Source organism: Ranitomeya variabilis, chromosome 2 (assembly GCF_051348905.1).
Source record: "Ranitomeya variabilis isolate aRanVar5 chromosome 2, aRanVar5.hap1, whole genome shotgun sequence".
Lineage (NCBI taxonomy): Eukaryota > Metazoa > Chordata > Amphibia > Anura > Dendrobatidae > Ranitomeya > Ranitomeya variabilis.
Window position 1 is genome coordinate 1,027,601,584 of NC_135233.1, and position 22,040 is coordinate 1,027,623,623.

Genomic DNA, 22,040 nt, shown 5'->3' on the forward strand with positions numbered 1-22,040 from the left:
CACAAAAAATCTCAAAATCACTGGGAAATTCCAGAAACATTCCAGAGTTATTGCCACATAAAGTGACACTGGTCAGATGTGAAAGAAGTGAATTTGGCCTGGTCACTGATGGGTTAAATGCATTCATGATCAGACCATGATTGTGACTATTGTGTACCCATCTTTTTCTGCTCCTTTGTATAGAATAGTTGTGGAGTTGCTTATGAAATGGTCTAATTAGTAATTTTACTCTGCACCCACTGGATTAGATTTTTCCCATTATTGGGATTACTACTTGGGATGTCTGATGTAAAATGTGATGTAACCCCTTAAATCAGGCCGATATTATCCTCTGTATTGTAGAAAGACAAAGCTTCGGAATATTCTATGGAATGTTCTGTGGAATGTTCTGTGGAAGGTTCTGTGGAATGTTCTGTGGAAGGTTCTGTGGAATGTTCTGTGGAATGTTCTGTGGAAGGTTCTGTGGAAGGTTCTGTGGAAGGTTCTATGGTTTTGGAGGAGGTATATCCTTTTCTCTATACTTACAATAACATGTCCATCTTTGCCCACTTTGAGATGATGGTGACTTTATTTGTATCTGATCTATAACAGAAGAAAAAGTCACAAGGTCAAAAAGTCACAAGTCCACTCACAATGGCTGATCCAGAAATGCCTAGAACACATTATCAATAACATGTATCACCAGGAATATTCCTTCTACTCTTTACATAGAAATCCCTTATGTTGTGAGACCAGCGGAACATGAGTGATACCGGGTAAATATTGGCTGGGCATGCTCTAGTAACTAGTAAGATAACCCATCGCCCATATCCATGTTCCTCCAAAGAAAACAATTGAATATGCAGCATTTGTGCAGTTTGGTGCCAACACTCTGCGCCGGGCAGTATTCTGTGCCCTCTAACTCATTAATTGTTAGTAGTGATGAGCGAATACACTCGTTACTCGAAATTTCCCGAGCACGCTCGGGGGTCCTCCGAGTATTTGTTAGTGTTCGGAGATTTAGTTTTCATCACCGCAGCTGAATGATTTACAGCTATTAGCCAGCTTGATTACATGTGGGGATTCCCTAGCAACCAGGCAACCCCCACATGTACTTATGCTGGCTAACAGATGTAAATCATTCAGCTGCGGCAATAAAAACTAAATCTCCGAGCACTAAAAAATACTCGGAGAACCCCCGAGCGTGCTCGGGAAATTTCGAGTAACGAGTATATTCGCTCTTCACTAATTGTTAGCCCTCCCTAAGTCTCTTCCACCAGACCAGTAGTGATCCTGATGTCTCTCAAGCACATGTATTCTGTTTTGAGCAAAAAGAATGTAATTTTTTGCCCTTTGAATTTCTAGTTTTTCGTTGAAATAAGAAATTTAATTTAAAAAAATCTGCTTTTTTAAATAACACATACAACTTTAAAAATGTTACACATTGTAATTTGTTTTTTACTTTTTATCTTTTATCACCATTTTTCTTATATATAACCACTTTATTACCCTGGCCCTACACTTAGCCCTCTTCTTACGAGTTACGGCCAAAACTGGTATTCTTACGCTACTTTCACACATCAGGTTTTCAGTGTCAGGCTAAATCCGGCTAATTTTCAAAAAACCGGATCAGGCGAAAGTTGCAGCCGGAGCAGGTTTTTTTTCTCATAGACTTGTATTAGTGCCGGATTGCACCGGATGACATTGCGTTTCGTCCGGTTTTCGCCAGATTGGCAAATCTGCCGCTTCCGGTTTCTTGAAAAAACGTTCATTGCAACGTTTTTTCTCATCGGCGAAAAAGCCTGAAGCTCCGGATCCGGCTGTTTGCTAGAATGGAAGCCTATGGGAGCCGGAAGGTGCCAGATCCGGAAAAAGGCGGATCCGGCGGCCTGATCCAGTGTTTTAAACTGAGCATGCTCCAAATTTTTTTTTTATCCAGTAATCTAGATATGCTAGCTGGATCCGTCAAAAAAACTGATCCGTCGCAATAGTTTTTCACAATCTGCGCCGGATCCAGTTTTTCCAACATTCGCCGGATTTAGCCTGACACTGAAAACCTGATGTGTGAAAATAGCCTTAGGCCATGTTCACACAGTGCGTTTTTTACCGCGGAACCGCAGCGGTTTTGCCGCTGCGGTTCCGCAGCTTTTTTCCATGCAGGGTACAGTACAATGTACCCTATGGAAAACAGGAACCACTGTGCACACGATCCTGAATTTCCAAAAAAAAGCCACGCTGAATAGCTGCGGGAAAAAAGAAGGAGCATGTCACTTCTTTGTCCAAAACAGCAGCGGTTCTGCACCCATAGACCTCCATTGTGAGGTCAAACCCGCAGTAAAACCCGCAGATCAAAAATATATCTGCGGGTTTTATTGCGGTTTGTGGTGCAGAACCGCTGCAGCAGGAAATGCGGGGAAGCGGCCGGAAGTGCGTGGGCGGAAGTGCTTGGGCGGAGAGACATGGAGGCATACCGTCGCATGGGGATCGTGTCGGCCGTTTGATTGATTTGGTATGTGTGTGTGTGTGTGTGTGTGTGTGTCCCCATGCGACGCTAGTGCCACCATTGTGCTAAGTCGCCGTATGGGACTACTACTCCCATCCGGTATTAGGATGGGAGAGTTGTCCCTGTGTCCGGCGACTTAGCACAGTTGTAAAGTTACACAAAACACCTACACACAATACACATACATGACACACAGTACATACAACATATAACACAGAGTATATACTCACCAACAGCACACTGGTAGGCGAAGCCCTCGATCCCCTAGATAAAATCCCAAAATAAAAAATCAAATTCATACTCCCTGTCCGCAGAATCCATAAAACGAGTGTCCCACGCCGATCGGCTGCTCTCCGGCGATACACTGCCAGGAGCGAAGCTCCTAGCAGTGTATCGCGTACTGTTCCGGAGTTCAATGGCTCCGGCATCTCGGTTAAGGGCAGTACAGCTGCGTTGAACTTTCCCACGCAGCACTGCCGTTAAGCGAGAGTGCCGGGGTCAATGACCGCCGGTAAACTCGCTCGCGCATGCGCAGTGACACACCGACAGGAACTATGGCTCCTGTCAGTGTGTTATACGTTATATATATGTGTGATACGTGGCACTGAAATACGTGATACGTGGCACTTAAATACGTGATACGTGGCACTTAAATACGTGGCACTTAAATACGTGATACGTGGCACTGAAATACGTGATACGTGGCACTTAAATACGTGATACGTGGCACTTAAATACGTGGCACTTAAATACGTGATACGTGGCACTGAAATACGTGATACGTGGCACTTAAATACGTGATACGTAGCACATAAATACGTGATACGTGGCACTGAAATACGTGGCAGTTAAATACGTGGCACTGAAATACGTGGCACTTAAATACGTGATACGTGGCACTTAAATACGTGGCACTGAAATACGTGGCACTTAAATACGTGATACGTGGCACATAAATACGTGATACGTGGCACTGAAATACGTGGCAGTTAAATACGTGGCACTGAAATACGTGGCACTGAAATACGTGGCACTTAAATACGTGGCACTTAGGCTATGTTCACATTTGCATTGTGCACCACAGCGTCGGCGCCGCAACACACAACGCAAACAAAAACGCAGCAAAACGCATGCACAACGCTGCGTTTTGCGCCGCATGCGTCCTTTTTTTGATTGATTTTGGACGCAGCAAAAATGCAACTTGCTGCGTCCTCTGCGCCCAGATGCGTGCGCTGCAGTGACGCATGCGGCGCAAAACGCAAGTGCGACGCATGTCCATGCGCCCCCATGTTAAATATAGGGGCGCATGACGCATGCGGCGACGCTGCGGCGCCCGACGCTGCGGCGCAGACCGCAAATGTGAACGTAGACTTAAATAGCTGGATAGAGCTGGATCCGCGGGCTGTGATCTGGCCTACGCTCAGCACTCTACGGAGCGCTGTCATTCAAAACACGTCCACTCATTTTGGTGTTTAGTCCCAAAATGGAGGATGGAAGAAGAAAAGGGTTGGACAAGGAAATGACATCATTTCTTTTTTTTTTTTCCCCCACTGCAGTTAAAGCTTTATTTGTGTCAAACACAGACAATCTGCAGAGAAAACTGCATAAAAAAACGCATCAAAAACCGCATCAAAAACGCACCAAAAACGCACCTGCGTTTTCTGCCAAGAGCTGCAGTTTTAGTCCTCAAAAAAAAGGATTGAAATCAGGAACGTGTGAACATACCCTTACCCCTTACCAGCCTAAAAATACCAGCCCCCGAGAAAAATTCTCACTGTGATCTGCTGTGAAGACACTGACCCTGAACTGCGGTGACCTCATCACTGACTTTTTCCCACAGTCCTGAAGTCACTGCAGTTCAGGCCGGCTGGGAAGATGACATCTGAAAGTAAGTTGATAGCACTATCGACACTCTATAAACCGAGCAATGAATAAGATTAAGCTAAATGCATCTGCTTGTATTTTAAAATGGTTTTAAGATTGCGATTTGCATGTCCCATGGATTTATTATAAAATGGACTTTTAATTGAAGATTTTTTGGATGCTGAACCTCCCTAGATCCTACAAATATTAGATGCTATATAGAATAACACAGCCCGCTATATTATCCATTACACAAAAGTTGTCATACTCCGGCATATGTCTGTATACAGCTGAGTATATACGTCAGAGGGGAGTGCAGAGAGGACGGTGGCTCCATGGTAGGACTGGCAGAAGTTATTATATCCACAGCCAGGTACATGTGTCGCCATACTTTATATCCTCTCTATAATGTATCATCGATAGTGTCAGTGTATAATCATCTCATTATATCTCTCCACTTACACACTCATATCCTCAGTGTCTGGTGGGTTTCCCTCCTGATCTTCCTCCTCTCTGTCCTCCTCTTCTTCCTCCTCTGTGTCCTCCTCTTCTTCCTCCTCATTGTCCTCCTCTTCTTCCTCCTCCCTGTCCTCCTGATCTTCCTCCTCTCTGTCCTCCTCTTCTTCCTCCTCATTGTCCTCCTTTTCTTCCTCCTGTATGTCCTCCTCTTCATCCTCCTCACTATTAAAGATATAAAGCATCACATACAGAAATCCAGAGATATTTCTCGTGGCGATGGATTAATCCACAGACAGATGATTATTGTGGTCACTAGTGGGGATTTTTGATGTGACATAATATATTCCGTCCCTCATTCTATACACTTACATTATAGTGCCCAGTCTAGGTGGTGAAGATACTTTCGGATACTTTCCCTTGTTATGAAATCTCCAGTAAGGGTCATAATTCCTATGTGGATCCTGGGGTGGTGCGGGGCGAGGCCTCGTCAGTTACCACAAGTATACGCAGCACTTGTATGGTCAGTACGATGGGACACGTGTATAAGACACGACTATGTATCATCTACTATTTCTCCAGAAGGCAGGAAGAGGTTGTCTTGTCGTCTTTAGCATTTTTTATGCAAACTAAAAACTTCTTTTTACAATACCAGCAAAAACTCTGAGACTTCAGAATACTTGTGCATGATGGGGGAAGGGGACATTTTTGCCCCCACAGACTTTGGTGCTCAGAACAAATGCACCTGGGTCCTCTCATGCTTCACCACTGATACGTGTCATGACTTGTACCACCAAAACCTACTATTTCTGCAGCCGGGTATTAGTGAGGCCGTGGTATATAAGGGAAGTATCCATACTCTGTGAACTTTTCCACATTTGTTTACGTTACACCCACAAACTTAAATATAGTTTATTGGGATTTTATGTGAACACAAAGTAGCAAGGTGCCGTATATATCACTGCCTCCATAATTACATTTCTATAACGAGTAATATAGAATGTCCACACAATTATCTCATTAAATCTCTCTACATACATGACGTCTGCAGCATCCTCATCTGGTTCTTCTTCCTCACTGTAAGATATAACATGGCATATATAGATTTATACAGATATTTCTCCTGACATTGAGGTTATCCATGATGAGATGTTTATTGTGATCACTAATGGGGATGTCTGATGTAAAACTGTCATTAACCCGATAATCCGGGCCTGAAAAGCTGGAATGACCAGCCATCATTTTTTTCATTTACGTGGCTGTATGAAGCTTTGTTTCATGTCGGACAAATTATATATTTTTTACCTCTATTGTAGGGTACATAGAAATTGCTACATAATTTAATTAATTTTTCTTTGCAACACAAATATAGAAAAAAATACTATTTTTTCTTTAGTTTTTGTGTTCATATTTTTTACAGTTCACTTAAAACACCAAATAGCCTGTTGAATAAGTTCTTGAGGTTATTACAATTGTGAACATATTTAATATGTTTAGGGCTCATTGGCGTAACTAGAGTCCGATTGGTCCCAGTGAAAAATTTGTACCCAAACCCCCCACCTGCATGTTTGTCAGATGTATGGACCCTTGTAGAGTTCTAGATCCTGTGAAGACTTACGTGTTCACATTCTCATGTAACAGTGTTCCCCATACTGTAATAATGTCCTTGACCCTAGCCCCTTCCTCTAATAATGTCCACCATCCAGGGCCCGTTCCAGGTAAACTGTCCTCCATCCTGGCACCTTCCTGTAATAATGTCCTTCATCTTGAGCCCGATCCAGGTATAATGCCCTCCATCCTGGGCCTTTTCCTGGCATATTGTTCCCTATCCTGGGCCCTTTAAAGTAATAATGTTCGCCCTCCTGGTATATTATCTCGATCCTGGGTCCCTTCCTTGTATAACGTTCTCCACCTTAGGTCCTTTCCTAATATAATGTCTCCCTTTCCTATCATAATGTGCTCCATCCTGGGCTCATTCCTGGTGTAATGTTTCCCTTTTCAGGTATAATGTTCTACAGCCTTGCCCCCTCCTGGTATATCATCCCCCATCCCGGACCCTCTCCAGTAATATATGCCCCTCTTCCTTGTATTACACCCCCTATCCTGGACCCTTTCCAGTAATGTGTGTCCTCCAATATGGTATAATGTCCCTCATCCTGCTACCCTTCCAGTAATATATGTCCCCTATCCTGATGTAATATCCACCATCCTTGGCCCCTTCCAGTAATATGTGTCCCCCATCCTGGTATAATGCCCTCCATCCTGGCACTCTGCCAGTAATATATGTATCTCATCCTAGTATAATGACCACCATCCTTGGCCCCTTCCAGTAATATGTGTCCTCCAATATGGTATAATGTCCCTCATCCTGTTACCCTTCCAGTAATATATGTCCCCTATCCTGGTGTAATATCCACCATCCTTGGCCCCTTCCAGTAATATGTCCCCCCCATCCTGGTATAATGTCCTGGGGCACTTCCAGTAATAATGTTCACCATCCTGGTATAATCCACCATTCCTGTCCCCTTCCAGTAATATGTGATCCCCAGCACGGTATAGTGTTCTCTTCTACAACAAATATAAAAACAAATAAGCACTTCTACTCACCTTTTCCAGCTCCCACCTTGTGTGGCATCTTTTTCTACAGCCGGCTCCAGACTTAGGTGTGCAGGCGACAGGCAGCATCACAAGTGACTTTCATGCCCCCCTGATTGGCCAGCAGTGTGTATTGCAGTGCAAGGACATGGCGGCCCTCTGCGTCTTAATACATCTCAGCAGAATGTCTGTCTTCAGATGCTCCATCCAGCTGAAATAGATGCTGGTGTTGGTGGCCCCTCGTATTTATATCCACAGAACAACTGTGCTCCTCTCAGGATTGGTTTACCATTAGGCTCAGTCTGTTCTTATAGGCAGTGAGGTAGAAGACTTTGCTGTCCCACTACAGGATGTATATTATATATAACCAGGGGTGTACATAGAATAGAAATCATGGAGCCCCATAGCAGAGGTCCAAATTGCCACAGCCCACCCCCTCCCCCCAAAAAATTAATAATATTCAGTGGGGTCACAGAAGCAAATATCTCGCAACTTTGCAATCCGTATAAAGTAATTTTGCCCCTACTGAAGCCCCTAAGTGTAGCCACACATTAGGATACCCCTTACAGTATGATTCCAACAAATCTGCTCCTAAACACAGTAAGATATACTCAAAGGGAATTCTTCTTCAGTACCCTCTACATGCTCAATATGATGACCCTACAGTACCAGACCACTTCTGCAAAGTATAATATAGTATATAATATAGTGTAATGGTGCCCATAGTCCCCCACACACAGTATGATGGCCCTGACACAGCCCTCCATACAGTATGTTGGTCCCTACAACATCCACATTGTATAATGGCTCATGCACTTTACAATGGCCTACACTATCACTCCTCACTGTATAATGTCCCCCACTAGCCCTCCAAACAGTATAATGGCAAACCCACACAGCCCTACACACAGTATAACTGCCCCTCACACAGCCCTACACACAGTATAACTGCCCCTCACACAGCCCTACACACAATATAACTGCCCCACACACAGCCCTACACACAGTATAACTGCCCCACACAGCCCTACACACAGTATAACTGCCCCTCACACAGCCCTACACACAATATAACTGCCCCACACACAGCCCTACACACAGTATAACTGCCCCACACAGCCCTACACACAGTATAACTGCCCCTCACACAGCCCTACACACAGTATAACTGCACCACACACAGCCCTACACACAATATAACTGCCCCTCACACAGCCCTACACACAATATAACTGCCCCACACAGCATTCCAAATAGTATAACTGGCCCACACAGTCCTGCAAATAATATAATGGACCCCAAGAGGTCCTCTAAGTAGCATGATGGCTCAACAAGTAGCCCTCCAATTATTATGATTGTTTCCTAAGTGGCCCTCCAAATAGTATGATGGCCTCCACAATATACTCAATAATTTATAAAACAAAAATACTCACCTCTCCTTGTTCCCCCACTGCTCAGGTCTCTGCAGCATGTGGTCTGATCTTTGGTCGGCACAACAGGTGTAACGTAGTGACTTCATCGCACCCGCTGCGCTGAGACGTCAGAGGCACAGAGAGAATGATGGAGGAGGGAGTGTCAGCGAACGGCTCCTCTTCCATCATTGCTTTCAAATGTATCGGCATTGAGGAATGAGGGTGCGCAGTGGTGGCACTAGCACCAGGCCTTACAGCGGCTGCCTGGTCTGCTTCTATTACCGGTGCACCACTGAATATAACTTTATATTACATTATTACTGGCTTATAGCCATGTTTTCAGGTTTGCCTGAGATAGTAAGAATTGTGTTAAGACCTAGAACTATATTCTCCAATGTGGTATAACCAGAGAAATCTTCAGAATGTTCTGAATGTTCTGTGAAATGTTCTGTGCTTGTGGACGGCGGTTCTTTTAAGTTTTTTACACTTACATTATGGTGTCCAGATCTGGCAGCGAGGAGACTCAGGTTGGAAATCTGTCTGGTCTGTAAAATAAAGCTCCAGTTACAATGATTGATTCACAAATTTCTATAATTGAGTTTGTGACAAAAGTTTTGAGACTGACACAAATTTTGGTTCTCACAAAGTTTTCTTCTTCAGTGTTTTTAAATATATTAGTCAGAAGACTTAATATTTATAGTGTTGACCCTTATTTTTCAAGACTGCCCTTAACCCTGGCAGCTGGATATCAGTTTCTGGGCCAAATCCTGTAGAATGACAGCCATTTTTTAACTAAAAAAAAGTTTAAAAACTTGTGAAATGCTGATAATTGTACTTCAGTAATGATAGAAACATCCGGCTAAAAGATCTTAAACTCTGAAGCACCAAACTGTGTGAAACCAAAATTTGTGTCAGCCTCAAAACTTTTGGCCACAACTTTATATCATCTATAAGAAGTATCACCAGGATTATTCCTGCTGCTCTTTATATACAAGACTCATATCGTAAGAACAGAGGAATATGGGAGATTCTAGATAAATACTTGAATGCTGGGACGGCATTGATGACATTACGCCTGAATCTGTTGAAGAAACAGAGGAGACATTTATGTGACATTATATTATTTATACTACTGGTATAATATTAATAGCGATATAATATTATATAGTTTTCTTGTCGGTCTCCTACACATATAGAAATCTATACACGATGTATTAATTATATATAATATTATAAAAGGAACTATAACGCCGGGCACATGTAATATATAGAGTGAATCTATAATGCCGGGAACATATAATATATAGCGTGGATCTATAATGCCAGGCACATGTAATATATAGAGTGGATCTATAATGCCGGGCACATGTAATATATAGAGTGAATTTATAATGCCGGGCACATGTAATATACAGAGTGGATCTATAATGCCGGGCACATGTAATATATAGAGTGAATCTCTAATGCCGGGAACATATAATATATAGCGTGGATCTATAATGCCAGGCACATGTAATATATAGAGTGGATCTATAATGCCGGGCACATGTAATATATAGAGTGGATCTATAATGCCGGGCACATATAATATATAGAGTGAATCTATAATGCCGGGCACATGTAATATATAGAGTGAATCTCTAATGCCGGGCACATGTAATATATAGAGTGGATCTATAATGGAGGGCACATGTAATATATAGAGTGGATCTATAATGCCAGGCACATGTAATATATAGAGTGAATCTCTAATGCCGGGCACATGTAATATATAGAGTGGATCTATAATGGAGGGCACATGTAATATATAGAGTGGATCTATAATGGAGGGCACATGTAATATATAGAGTGGATCTATAATGCCAGGCACATGTAATATATAGAGTGGATCTATAATGCCAGGCACATGTAATATATAGAGTGAATCTATAATGCCAGGCACATGTAATATATAGAGTGGATCTATAATGCCAGGCACATGTAATATATAGAGTGGATCTATAATGCCAGGCACATATAATACTCTATATATATTTTGACAAAGTCACTGGTAGTAAAGTACTGGAGGAGAGATATGTATCACTGCGGTTATTAGCTTCAGTGATATGAACCTAGGAAAACGCTCCAGCACACTAAGTGCTGAGAGGGGTTAATTGGCCATGTTTAGAGCTAGGGTGAGTGAATATCTGTAGAGTGGGTGGGGTACAGAGGATAAATACTCAGCCTTCTGGCTCATTCAGTGTTGAGTGGTCCTGGAGATACAAGCTCCACTGCTGTGTTTTCATGCTAAGGAAAGCTGAACTTTTGCTGTCTATTCCTGAGCAGGCGGATCCCCGCAGCAACATGGACTGTGCCATACGTTATGTTTTGGTTTTCTCGTTAGGACAGAAACATCGTCTTTGTTTTGCTAACACTGCACTGGTTTATGCAGTATCTTTAATAAACCAGTGGAAGATTTAAAGAGACAGCATTCCTGTATCTACCTCTATGTGCAGCAAAGTGAGCTGATGTACCACAATATATAGAGTATATATATAATGCCAGACACATATTGTATAATTCTATTCAGTGGAACTATAACACCTGGCACATGTAATATAAAGGGTGGATCTATAATGCCAGGCACATAAAATACTATACAGTAGATTTATAACACCGGGCACATGTAATACAACCCCTGGCAAAAATTATGGAATCTCCGGCCTTGGAGGATATTCATTCAGTTGTTTAATTTTGTAGAAAAAAAGCAGATCATAGACATGGCACAAAACTAAAGTCATTTCAAATGGTAACTTTCTGGCTATAAGAAACACTAAAATAAATCAAGAACAAAAAATGTGGCAGTCAGTAATGGTTACATTTTTAAATCAAGCCATAGGGGAAAAATTATGGAATCATTCAATTCTGAGGAAAAAATTATGGAATCGCCCTGTAAATTTTCATATCCAAAAATAACACCTGCATCAAATTAGATCTGCTCGTTAGTCTGCATCTAAAAAGGAGTGATCACACCTTGGAGAGCTGTTGCACAAAGTGGACTGACATGAATCATTTCTCCAACACGAGATATGTCAATTGAAACAAAGGAGAGGATTATCAAACTCTTATAAGAGGGTAAATCATTACGCAATGTAGCAAAAGATGTTGGTGGTTCACAGTCAGCTGTGTCTAAAATCTGGACCAAATACAAATGACATGGGAAGGTTGTTAAAGGCAAACATACTGGTAGACCAAGGAAGACATCAAAGCGTCAAGATCGAAAATTTAAAGCAATATGTCTCCAAAACTGGAAATGCACAATAAAACAAATGAGGAACGAATGGTTGGAAACTGGAGTCAACGTTTGTGACCGAACTGTAAGAAACCGCCTAAAGGAAATGGGATTTACATGCAGAAAAGCTAAAAGAAAGCCATCATTAACACCTAAACAGAAAAAAAACAGGGTTACAATGTGCTAAGGAAAAGCAATCGTAGACTTAGGATAACTGGATGAAAGTCATATTCAGTGATGAATCACGAATCTGCATTGGGCAAGGTGATGATGCTGGAACTTTTGTTTGGCGCAGTTCCAATGAGATTTATAAAGATGACTGCCTGAAGAGAACATGCAAATTTCCACAGTCATTGATGATATAGGGCTGCATGTCAGGTAAAGGCACTGGGGAGATGGCTGTCATTACATCTTCAATAAATGCACAAGTTTATGTAGATATTTTGGACACTTTTCTTTTCTCATCAATTGAAAGGATGCTTGGGGATGATGAAATCAGTTTTCAAGATGATAATGCAACCTGCCATAGAGCAAAAACTGTGAAAACATTCCTTGAAAAAAGACACATAACGTCAATGTCATGGCCTGCAAATTGTATGGATCTCAATCCAATTGAAAATCTTTGGTGGAAGTTGAAGAAAATGGTCCATGACAAGGCTCCAACCTGCAAAGCTGATCTGGCAACAGCAATCAGAGAAAGTTGGAGTCAGATTGATGAAGAGTCCTGTGTGACGCTCATTAAGTCCATGCCTCAGAGACTGCAAGCCTGCAAGCTGTTATAAAAGCCAGAGAAGGTGCAACAAAATACTAGTGATGTTTCGGAGTGTTTTTTCGTTTGTTTTTCATGATTCCATATTTTTTTTCCTCAGAATTGAGTGATTCCATAATATTTCCCCTATGCTTGGTTAAAAAAAGTAACCATTACTGACTACCACATTTTTGTTCTTGATTTCTTTTACTGTTTCTTAAAGTCAGAAAGTTGCCATCTGAATTGACTTTAGTTTTGTGCCATGTCTGTGATCTGCTTTTTTTCCTACAAAATTAAACAACTGAATGAACATCCTCCAAGGCCGGTGATTCTATAATTTTTGCCACGGGTAGTATATAGTGAGTGGATAAAAAATGCCAGATTTGTCTCTGGGGTCACGCACTTCTTCCCCTAAATGAGGTTGACCAATCATAAGTAGGTAGTTCCACAATCAGGGGATTATTGCCCTGACTGGCCTATGGGGCCCGATGAACAGAGGGGGCCCACATCGGGCCCCCCTCTCATCCGCTCATCGGGCCCCAGCGGCAGGCTTCTGCCAGTGCAGTAACTGAACCTGCGTCCAAGACATAGGTTCAGTTAAACTCTATTGCCGTGTGGGCCCGCACGGCAATAGTTAAAGGCTGCCAGCCAATCGGAGGCTGGCAGCTGACATCAGCGCAGTGGGAAATGGGTGGGGAATGCAGCAGCTACTGGTAAATTTCAAAAATAAAAATAGATACCAATAAAAGTAAAATTAATTGAGACATCAGTAGGTTAAGTGTTTTTGAATATCCATATTGAATCAGGAGCCCCATATAATGCTCCATACAGTTAATGATGGACCCCATAAGATGCTCCATACAAAATACACCCCATATAATGCTCCATAAAGTTTATGATGGGCCCCATAAGATGCTCCATACAAAATACACCCCATATAATGCTCCACACAGTTCATGATGGACCCCATAAGATGCTCCATACAAAATATGCACCATATAATGCTCGATAAAGTTTATGATGGGCCTCATAAGATACTCCATACAAAATACGCCCCATATAATGCTCCATGCAGTTTATAATGGCCCCATAAGATGCTCCATAGAAACATTTGTCCCATATAATGCTGCACAAAGGTTGATTATGGCCCCATAAGATGCTCCATAGAAACATCTACCCCATACAATGCTGCATAAAGGTTGATTATGGCCCCATAAGATGCTCCATAGAAACATCTACCCCATACAATGCTGCATAAAGGTTGATTATGGCCCCATAAGATGCTCCATAGAAACATCTACCCCATACAATGCTGCATAAAGGTTGATTATGGCCCCATAAGATGCTCCATAGAAACATCTGTTGTGAATTCTGTTCTTGGGTTCCCTCCGGTGGTTGTTGGTGGTATTGCAGCTGTCCCTGGCTTGCAATCCTGCTCAGGTGTCCTTGCTGATTGCAGGCCTGACTGGGGTATTTAGGGCTGCTGGATTCATTAGTCAGTGCCAGTTGTCCATTGTTCTTGGAGGGATTGCTTCTCTCTCTGGTTCCTCATGCTCTGCTGCCAATTCAGCTAAGATAAGTGTCTGGTCTTTTGTCTCTGTGCACACATGCAGTGTGCTTGTAATTCAGTGCAATTCATTTGTGTTTTGTCCAGCTTAGACTTTGTTTGGATTTTTCAGTCATGCTGGATTCCCAGGAGTTGCAGATATACTTGCTATGTCTTTAGTTAGATGTAGTATATTTGTATTTTCTGCTGTGGATATTTTTAGGATTTTAATACTGACCGCTTAGAATTCTGTCCTATCCTTTTCTATTTAGCTAGAAGTGCCTCTTTTGCTAAATTCTGTTTTTCTGCCTGCGTGTGTCTTTCCTCTTATACTCACAGTCAATATTTATGGGGGGCTGCCTATCCTTTGGGGGCTCTGCTCTGAGGCAAGATATAATTCCCATTTCCACCTATAGGGGTATTTAGTCCTCCGGCTGTGTCGAGGTGTCTAGGACGGGTCAGGCACACCCCACGGCTACTTCTAGTTGCGGTGTCAGTTTAGGGTTCGCGGTCAGTACTGATACCACTTACTCCTGAGAAAGTCTCTCATGCGGCTCCTAGGTCACCGGATCATAACAGTACAACTGGCCAACAATGAGTTAAATGCATCTCAGAAGAAGGGAAGAAAGGTGTTGAGCCATTTTTTTTTCTGTAGCCTGATTTTTCTTTCCTTCTCTCTTTTCCTCTGGGTGACTGAGGAGACTTATTCTAGCATGGATGTTCAGGGATTAGTTTCTCGTGTAGACCAGCTTGCTGCTAGGGTACAGGGTATTTCGGATTATAGTGTTCAGACTCTGCTTTTAGAGCCTAGGTTTCCTACTCCTGATTTGTTTTTTGGGGACAGGTCCAAATTTTTGAGTTTTAAAAACAACTGTAAACTGTTTTTTGCTCTGAAACCTCGTTCCTCTGGTGATCCCATTCAGCAGGTTAAAATTGTCATTTTCCTGTTGCGTGGCGACCCTCAGGATTGGGCATTTTCACTGGAATCTGGGAATCCGGCCTTGCTTAATGTAGACGCCTTTTTTCAGGCTCTAGGATTATTATATGATGAACCAAATTCTGTGGATCAAGCGGAAAAGACCTTGTTGGCCCTGTCTCAGGGTCAAGAAGCGGCAGAATTGTATTGTCAGAAATTTAGAAAATGGTCTGTGCTGACTAAATGGAATGATGAAGCTTTGGCTGCAATTTTCAGAAAGGGTCTTTCTGAATCTGTTAAAGATGTTATGGTGGGGTTTCCCACGCCTGTTGGTCTGAGTGATTCTATGTCTCTGGCCATTCAGATTGATCGGCGCTTGCGGGAGCGCAGAACTGTGCGCACTGTGGCGTTGTCCTCAGAGCAGATGCCTGAGCCTATGCAGTGTGATAGGATTCTGTCTAGAACGGAACAACAAGGATTCAGACGTCAGAATAGGTTGTGCTTTTATTGTGGCGATGCTTCTCATGTCATTTCAGTCTGCCCTAAGCGTACAAAGAGAATCGCTAGTTCAGTTACCATCAGTACTGTACAACCTAAATTTCTGTTATCTGTGACATTGATCTGCTCATTGTCGTCATTTTCTGTCATGGCGTTTGTGGATTCAGGCGCCGCTTTGAATCTAATGGACTTTGAATTTGCCAGGTATTGTGGTTTCCCCTTGCAGTCTTTGCAGAACCCTATTCCTTTAAGGGGCATTGATGCTACACCTTTGGCTAAAAATAAACCCCAGTTTTGGACACAGGTGATCATGCACATGGCGCCAACCCATCAGGAAGATTGTCGTTTTCTGGTGTTGCATAATTTGCATGATGCTATTGTGCTGGGTTTTCCATGGTTGCAGATACATAATCCTGTGTTGGATTGGAAGTCTATGTCTGTGACTAGTTGGGGTTGTCAGGGGGTTCATGGTGACGTTCCTTTGATGTCAATCTCCTCTTCCACCTCTTCTGAGGTTCCAGAGTTTTTGTCTGATTTTCAGGATGTATTCGATGAGCCCAAGTCCAGTTCCCTTCCACAGCATAGGGACTGTGATTGTGCTATTGACTTGATTCCAGGTTGTAAGTTTCCCAAGGGCCGACTTTTCAACCTGTTTGTGCCGGAACATACCGCCATGCGGAGTTATGTTAAGGAGTCTTTGGAGAAGGGGCATATTCGGCCATCTTCTTCACCGTTGGGAGCGGGATTTTTTTTTGTTGCTAAGAAGGATGGCTCCTTGAGACCATGTATTGATTATCGCCTCTTGAATAAGATCATGGTCAAGTTTCAATACCCTTTGCCTTTGCTTTCCGATTTGTTTGTCAGGATTAAGGGGGCTAGTTGGTTTACTAAGATTGACCTTCGGGGGCATATAATCTTGTTCGTATTAAGCAGGGTGATGAATGGAAAACTGCGTTTAATACGCCCGAAGGCCATTTTGAATACCTTGTGATGCCATTCGGACTCTCTAATGCTCCATCTGTTTTTCAGTCCATCATGCATGATATTTTCCGGAATTATCTTGATAAATTCATGATTGTATATTTGGATGACATCTTAATTTTTTCCGATGATTGGGAGTCTCATGTGAAACAGGTCAGGATGGTATTTCAGATCCTTCGTGATAATGCTTTGTTTGTGAAGGGGTCTAAGTGTCTCTTTGGAGTGCAGAAGGTTTCTTTTTTGGGCTTCATTTTTTCTCCCTCATCTATAGAGATGGATCCGGTTAAGGTTCAAGCCATTCATGATTGGATTCAGCCCACATCCGTGAAGAGCCTTCAGAAATTTTTGGGCTTTGCTAATTTTTATCGCCGTTTCATTGCTAACTTCTCCAGTGTGGTTAAACCCCTGACCGATTTGACGAAGAAAGGCGCTGATGTAACGAATTGGTCCTCTGTGGCTGTCTCTGCCTTTCAGGAGCTTAAACGCCGATTTACTTCTGCCCCGGTGTTGCGTCAGCCGGATGTTTCTCTTCCGTTTCAGGTTGAGGTTGACGCTTCTGAGATTGGCGCAGGGGCCGTTTTGTCCCAGAGGGATCCTGTTGTTTCCTTGATGAAACCGTGTGCCTTCTTTTCCGGTAAGTTTTCGCCTACTGAATGCAATTATGATGTCGGCAATCGGGAGTTGTTGGCTATGAAGTGGGTGTTTGAGGAATGGCGACATTGGCTTGAGGGAGCCAAGCACCGTATTGTGGTCTTGACCGATTATAAAAATCTGATTTACCTCGAGTCTGCCAAACGGCTGAATCCTAGACAGGCTCGATGGTCCTTGTTTTTCTCCCGTTTTGATTTCGTGGTCTCGTATCTTCCGGGTTCTAAGAATATTAAGGCTGATGCCCTCTCTAAGAGTTTTTTGCCTGATTCTCCTGAGGTACTGGAACCGGTCGACATTCTGAAGGAAGGGGTGGTCCTTTCTGCCATTTCTCCTGATTTGCGACGGGTTCTGCAGGAATTTCAGGCTGACAAACCTGACCGCTGTCCAGTGGGCAAACTGTTTGTTCCTGACAGATGGACTAGTAGAGTGATTTCTGAGGTTCATTGTTCTGTGTTGGCTGGCCATCCTGGTATTTTTGGTACCAGAGATTTGGTTGGTAGGGCCTTTTGGTGGCCTTCTTTGTCGCGTGATGTGCGTTCTTTTGTGCAGTCCTGTGGGACTTGTGCGCGGGCCAAGCCTTGTTGTTCCCGTGCTAGCGGGTTGCTTTTGCCTTTGCCGGTCCCTGAGAGGCCCTGGACGCATATTTCTATGGATTTTATTTCAGATCTTCCGGTTTCCCAGAGGATGTCGGTTATCTGGGTGGTTTGTGACCGGTTCTCTAATATGGTTCATTTGGTGCCTTTGCCTAAATTGCCTTCCTCTTCTGATTTGGTTCCGTTGTTTTTCCAGCATGTGGTTCGTTTGCATGGTATTCCGGAGAATATTGTGTCCGACAGAGGTTCCCAGTTTGTTTCTAGGTTTTGGCGGGCCTTTTGTGCTAGGCTGGGCATTGATTTGTCTTTTTCTTCTGCATTTCATCCGCAGACAAATGGCCAGACCGAGCGAACTAATCAGACTTTGGAAACTTATTTGAGATGCTTTGTGTCTGCTGATCAGGATGATTGGGTGGCTTTCTTGCCATTGGCCGAGTTCGCCCTTAATAATTGGGCTAGTTCTGCTACCTTGGTTTCGCCCTTCTTTTGTAATTTTGGTTTTCTTCCTCGTTTTTCTTCGGGGCAGGTTGAGCCTTCTGTTTGTCCTGGTGTGGATTCTGTGGTTGACAGGTTGCAACAGATTTGGGCTCATGTGGTGGACAATTTGGTGTTGTCTCAGGAGGAGGCTCAGCGTTTTGCTAACCATCGTCGGTGTGTTGGTTCCCGGCTTCGGGTTGGGGATTTGGTCTGGTTGTCTTCCCGTCATGTTCCTATGAAGGTTTCTTCCCCTAAGTTTAAGCCTCGGTTTATTGGTCCTTATAGGATTTCTGAGGTCATCAATCCGGTGTCTTTTCGTTTGGCCCTTCCAGCCTCTTTTGCCATCCATAATGTTTTCCATAGATCTTTATTGTGGAAATATGTGGTGCCCATTGTTCCCTCTGTTGATCCTCCTGCTCCTGTGTTGGTTGATGGGGAGTTGGAGTATGTGGTCGAGAAGATTTTGGATTCTCGCCTTCCGAGGCGGAGGCTTCAGTACCTTGTCAAATGAAAGGGTTATGGCCAGGAGGATAATTCTTGGGTTTTTGCCTCTGATGTCCATGCTACTGATTTGGTCCGTGCCTTTCATCTGGCTCGTCCTGATCGGCCTGGGGGCTCTGGTGAGGGTTCAGTGCCCCCTCCTCAAGGGGGGGTACTGTTGTGAATTCTGTTCTTGGGTTCCCTTCGGTGGTTGTTGGTGGTATTGCAGTTGTCCCTGGCTTGCAATCCTGCTCAGGTGTCCTTGCTGATTGCAGGCCTGACTGGGGTATTTAGGGCTGCTGGATTCATTAGTCAGTGCCAGTTGTCCATTGTTCTTGGAGGGATTGCTTCTCTCTCTGGTTCCTCATGCTCTGCTGCCAATTCAGCTAAGATAAGTGTCTGGTCTTTTGTCTCTGTGCACACATGCAGTGTGCTTGTAATTCAGTGCAATTCATTTGTGTTTTGTCCAGCTTAGACTTTGTTTGGATTTTTCAGTCATGCTGGATTCTCAGGAGTTGCAGATATACTTGCTATGTCTTTAGTTAGATGTAGTATATTTGTATTTTCTGCTGTGGATATTTTTAGGATTTTAATACTGACCGCTTAGAATTCTGTCCTATCCTTTTCTATTTAGCTAGAAGTGCCTCTTTTGCTCAATTCTGTTTTTCTGCCTGCGTGTGTCTTTCCTCTTATACTCACAGTCAATATTTGTGGGGGGCTGCCTATCCTTTGGGGGCTCTGCTCTGAGGCAAGATAGAATTCCCATTTCCACCTATAGGGGTATTTAGTCCTCCGGCTGTGTTGAGGTGTCTAGGACGGGTCAGGCACACCCCACGGCTACTTCTAGTTGCAGTGTCAGTTTAGGGTTCGCGGTCAGTACAGATACCACTTACTCCTGAGAAAGTCTCTCATGCGGCTCCTAGGTCACCAGATCATAGCAAACATCTACCTCATAGAATGCTGCATAAAGGTTGATTATGGCTCCATAAGATGCTCCATGAAAACTCGTGCCCCATATAATGCGGCATAAAGGTTGATTATGGCCCCATAAAATGCTCCATAGAAACATTTGCCCCATATAATGCGGCATAAAGGTTGATTATGGCTCCATAAGATGCTCCATAGAAACACGTGCCCCATATAATGCGGCATAAAGGTTGAATATGGCCCCATAAGATGTTCCATAGAGTAATATGCCCCATATGCTGATGCTGCGATTAAAAAAAAATGGCATACTCACCTCTCGTCACTCAGGCCCCCTGCACTTGCGATATTCACCTGTCCCCGATCCATCGCCGGGCACCGCTCCGTCTTCCTGCTCTCTGCACTGACTGTTCAGACAGAGGGTGGCGCGCACACTAAACACGTCATCGCGCCCCCTGACCTGAACGTCACAGTCAGAGGATGCGGAAGACGGAGCAGCACCCGGCGGTGGAACGGGGACAGGTGAATATTGCAATGCTCACCCTCCCCTGTTATACTCACCTGCTCTCGGCCCAGTCCCTGCTTCTCACTGACAGATGGTCACCGGCAGCTTGTTCTGGTGTTCAGCAGTCACTGGTACCGCCCATGGGAGTGGAGTCGCGTCCATATTCATTACTTTAATGAGTGGTACCACATGACCGCTAAATACAGGTAGAGCTGCCGGCACACGGAGATGACTGGAGATGCAGGGAACGCGCCAGGAGCAGGTGAGTATGATGTGAAAGCCGTCGCTACCCCTTCCACCCTCTGGGACAATAACTTGAGTATAAGCCGAGAGGGGCTGAAAATATCAGCTTATACTCGAGTATACACGGTATATATTTCCCGAGGGAGTACAGAGAGGACGTAAGACACATCAATCATATAAATACATGGATTTAAAGGGAATTTGTCACCAGTCTTGTTCCCACTCATCAATTTGCTGATATAATCCTGTATCTCTAAATGTGCTGCTCAGTGTCAGATATCTCGGTCTCAGTCGCAGGTCATAGGTCTTGCAACAGGATAATGACCAAAACACACAGCTAAAAACATCCAAGAATGGCTAAGAGGAAAACATTGGATTTGAGCATCTTTGGAAAGAGCTGAAACATGTCGTCTGGAAAAGGCACCCTTCAAACACAAGACAACTGGAGCAGTTTGCTCTTGAGGTGTGGGCCAAAATACCTGTCGAGAGGTGCAGAAGTCTCATTGACAGTTACAGGAATCGTTTGATTGCAGTGATTGCCTCAAAAGGTTGTGCAACAAAATATTGGGTACCGTCATTTCTGTCCAGGCCTATTTCATGAGTTTTATTTTATTTTTTAATTCTGTGGAAGCATGGTTGAAAAGCAATATCCGACTTTCGTTTGTTCATTGTCATACTGTAGATTTTATATTTTTTATTACTTTTGTCAGATTGAACTTATTTCTGTGACTATTGTGGGTTTTTCTGTCACTAAACGGGGGGTACCAACAATTTTGACCACGTGTGTATGTCTCAGGGGAGTACAGAGAGGACGGTGGCTCCATGGTAGAACTGGCAGAAGATATTATATCTACAGCCGGGTACATGGGCCGCCATACTTTATATCCTCTCTATAATGTATCATCGTTAGTGTCTGTGTATAATCATCTCATTATATCTCTCCATTTACACACTCATATCATCAGTGTCTGGTGGGTTTCCTTCCTGATCTTCCTCCTCTCTGTCCTCCTGATCTTCCTCCTCACTGTCCTCCTCTTCTTCCTCCTGTATGTCCTCCTCTTCTTCCTCCTCTCTGTCCTCCTCTTCTTCCTCCTCACTATTAAAGATATAAAGCATCACATACAGAAATCCAAAGATATTTCTCATGGCGATGGATTCATCCACAGACAGATGATTATTGTGGTCACTAGTGGGGATTTTTGAGGTCCTTCAAGTAGCATGATGGCCCACCAAGTAGCCCTCTAATTATGATTGTTTCCTAAGTGGCCCTCCAAATATTATGATGGCCTCCACAATATACTCATTAATTTTTAAAAGAAAAATACATGTTCTTGTTCCCCCACTGTTCAGGTCTCTGCAGCATGTGGTCTGATCTTTGGTGCTGGTCGGCACAACAGGT

General features: G+C 43.5%; 2 long non-coding RNA genes across 2 annotated transcripts; both read right to left on the reverse strand.

Moving 5' to 3' along the window:
- Positions 1-520: 520 nt before the first annotated feature.
- On the reverse strand, positions 521-4,929 carry LOC143810150 (uncharacterized). The gene is made up of 2 exons (XR_013222674.1): positions 4,808-4,929; positions 521-582 (listed from the first exon to the last, which is right to left on the reverse strand). It is a non-coding gene; the product is annotated as an uncharacterized LOC143810150 (long non-coding RNA).
- Positions 4,930-5,845: 916 nt separating this feature from the next.
- On the reverse strand, positions 5,846-21,729 carry LOC143810151 (uncharacterized). Its single transcript, XR_013222675.1, has 3 exons — positions 21,591-21,729; positions 9,300-9,353; positions 5,846-5,878 (listed from the first exon to the last, which is right to left on the reverse strand). It is a non-coding gene; the product is annotated as an uncharacterized LOC143810151 (long non-coding RNA).
- Positions 21,730-22,040: the final 311 nt, after the last annotated feature.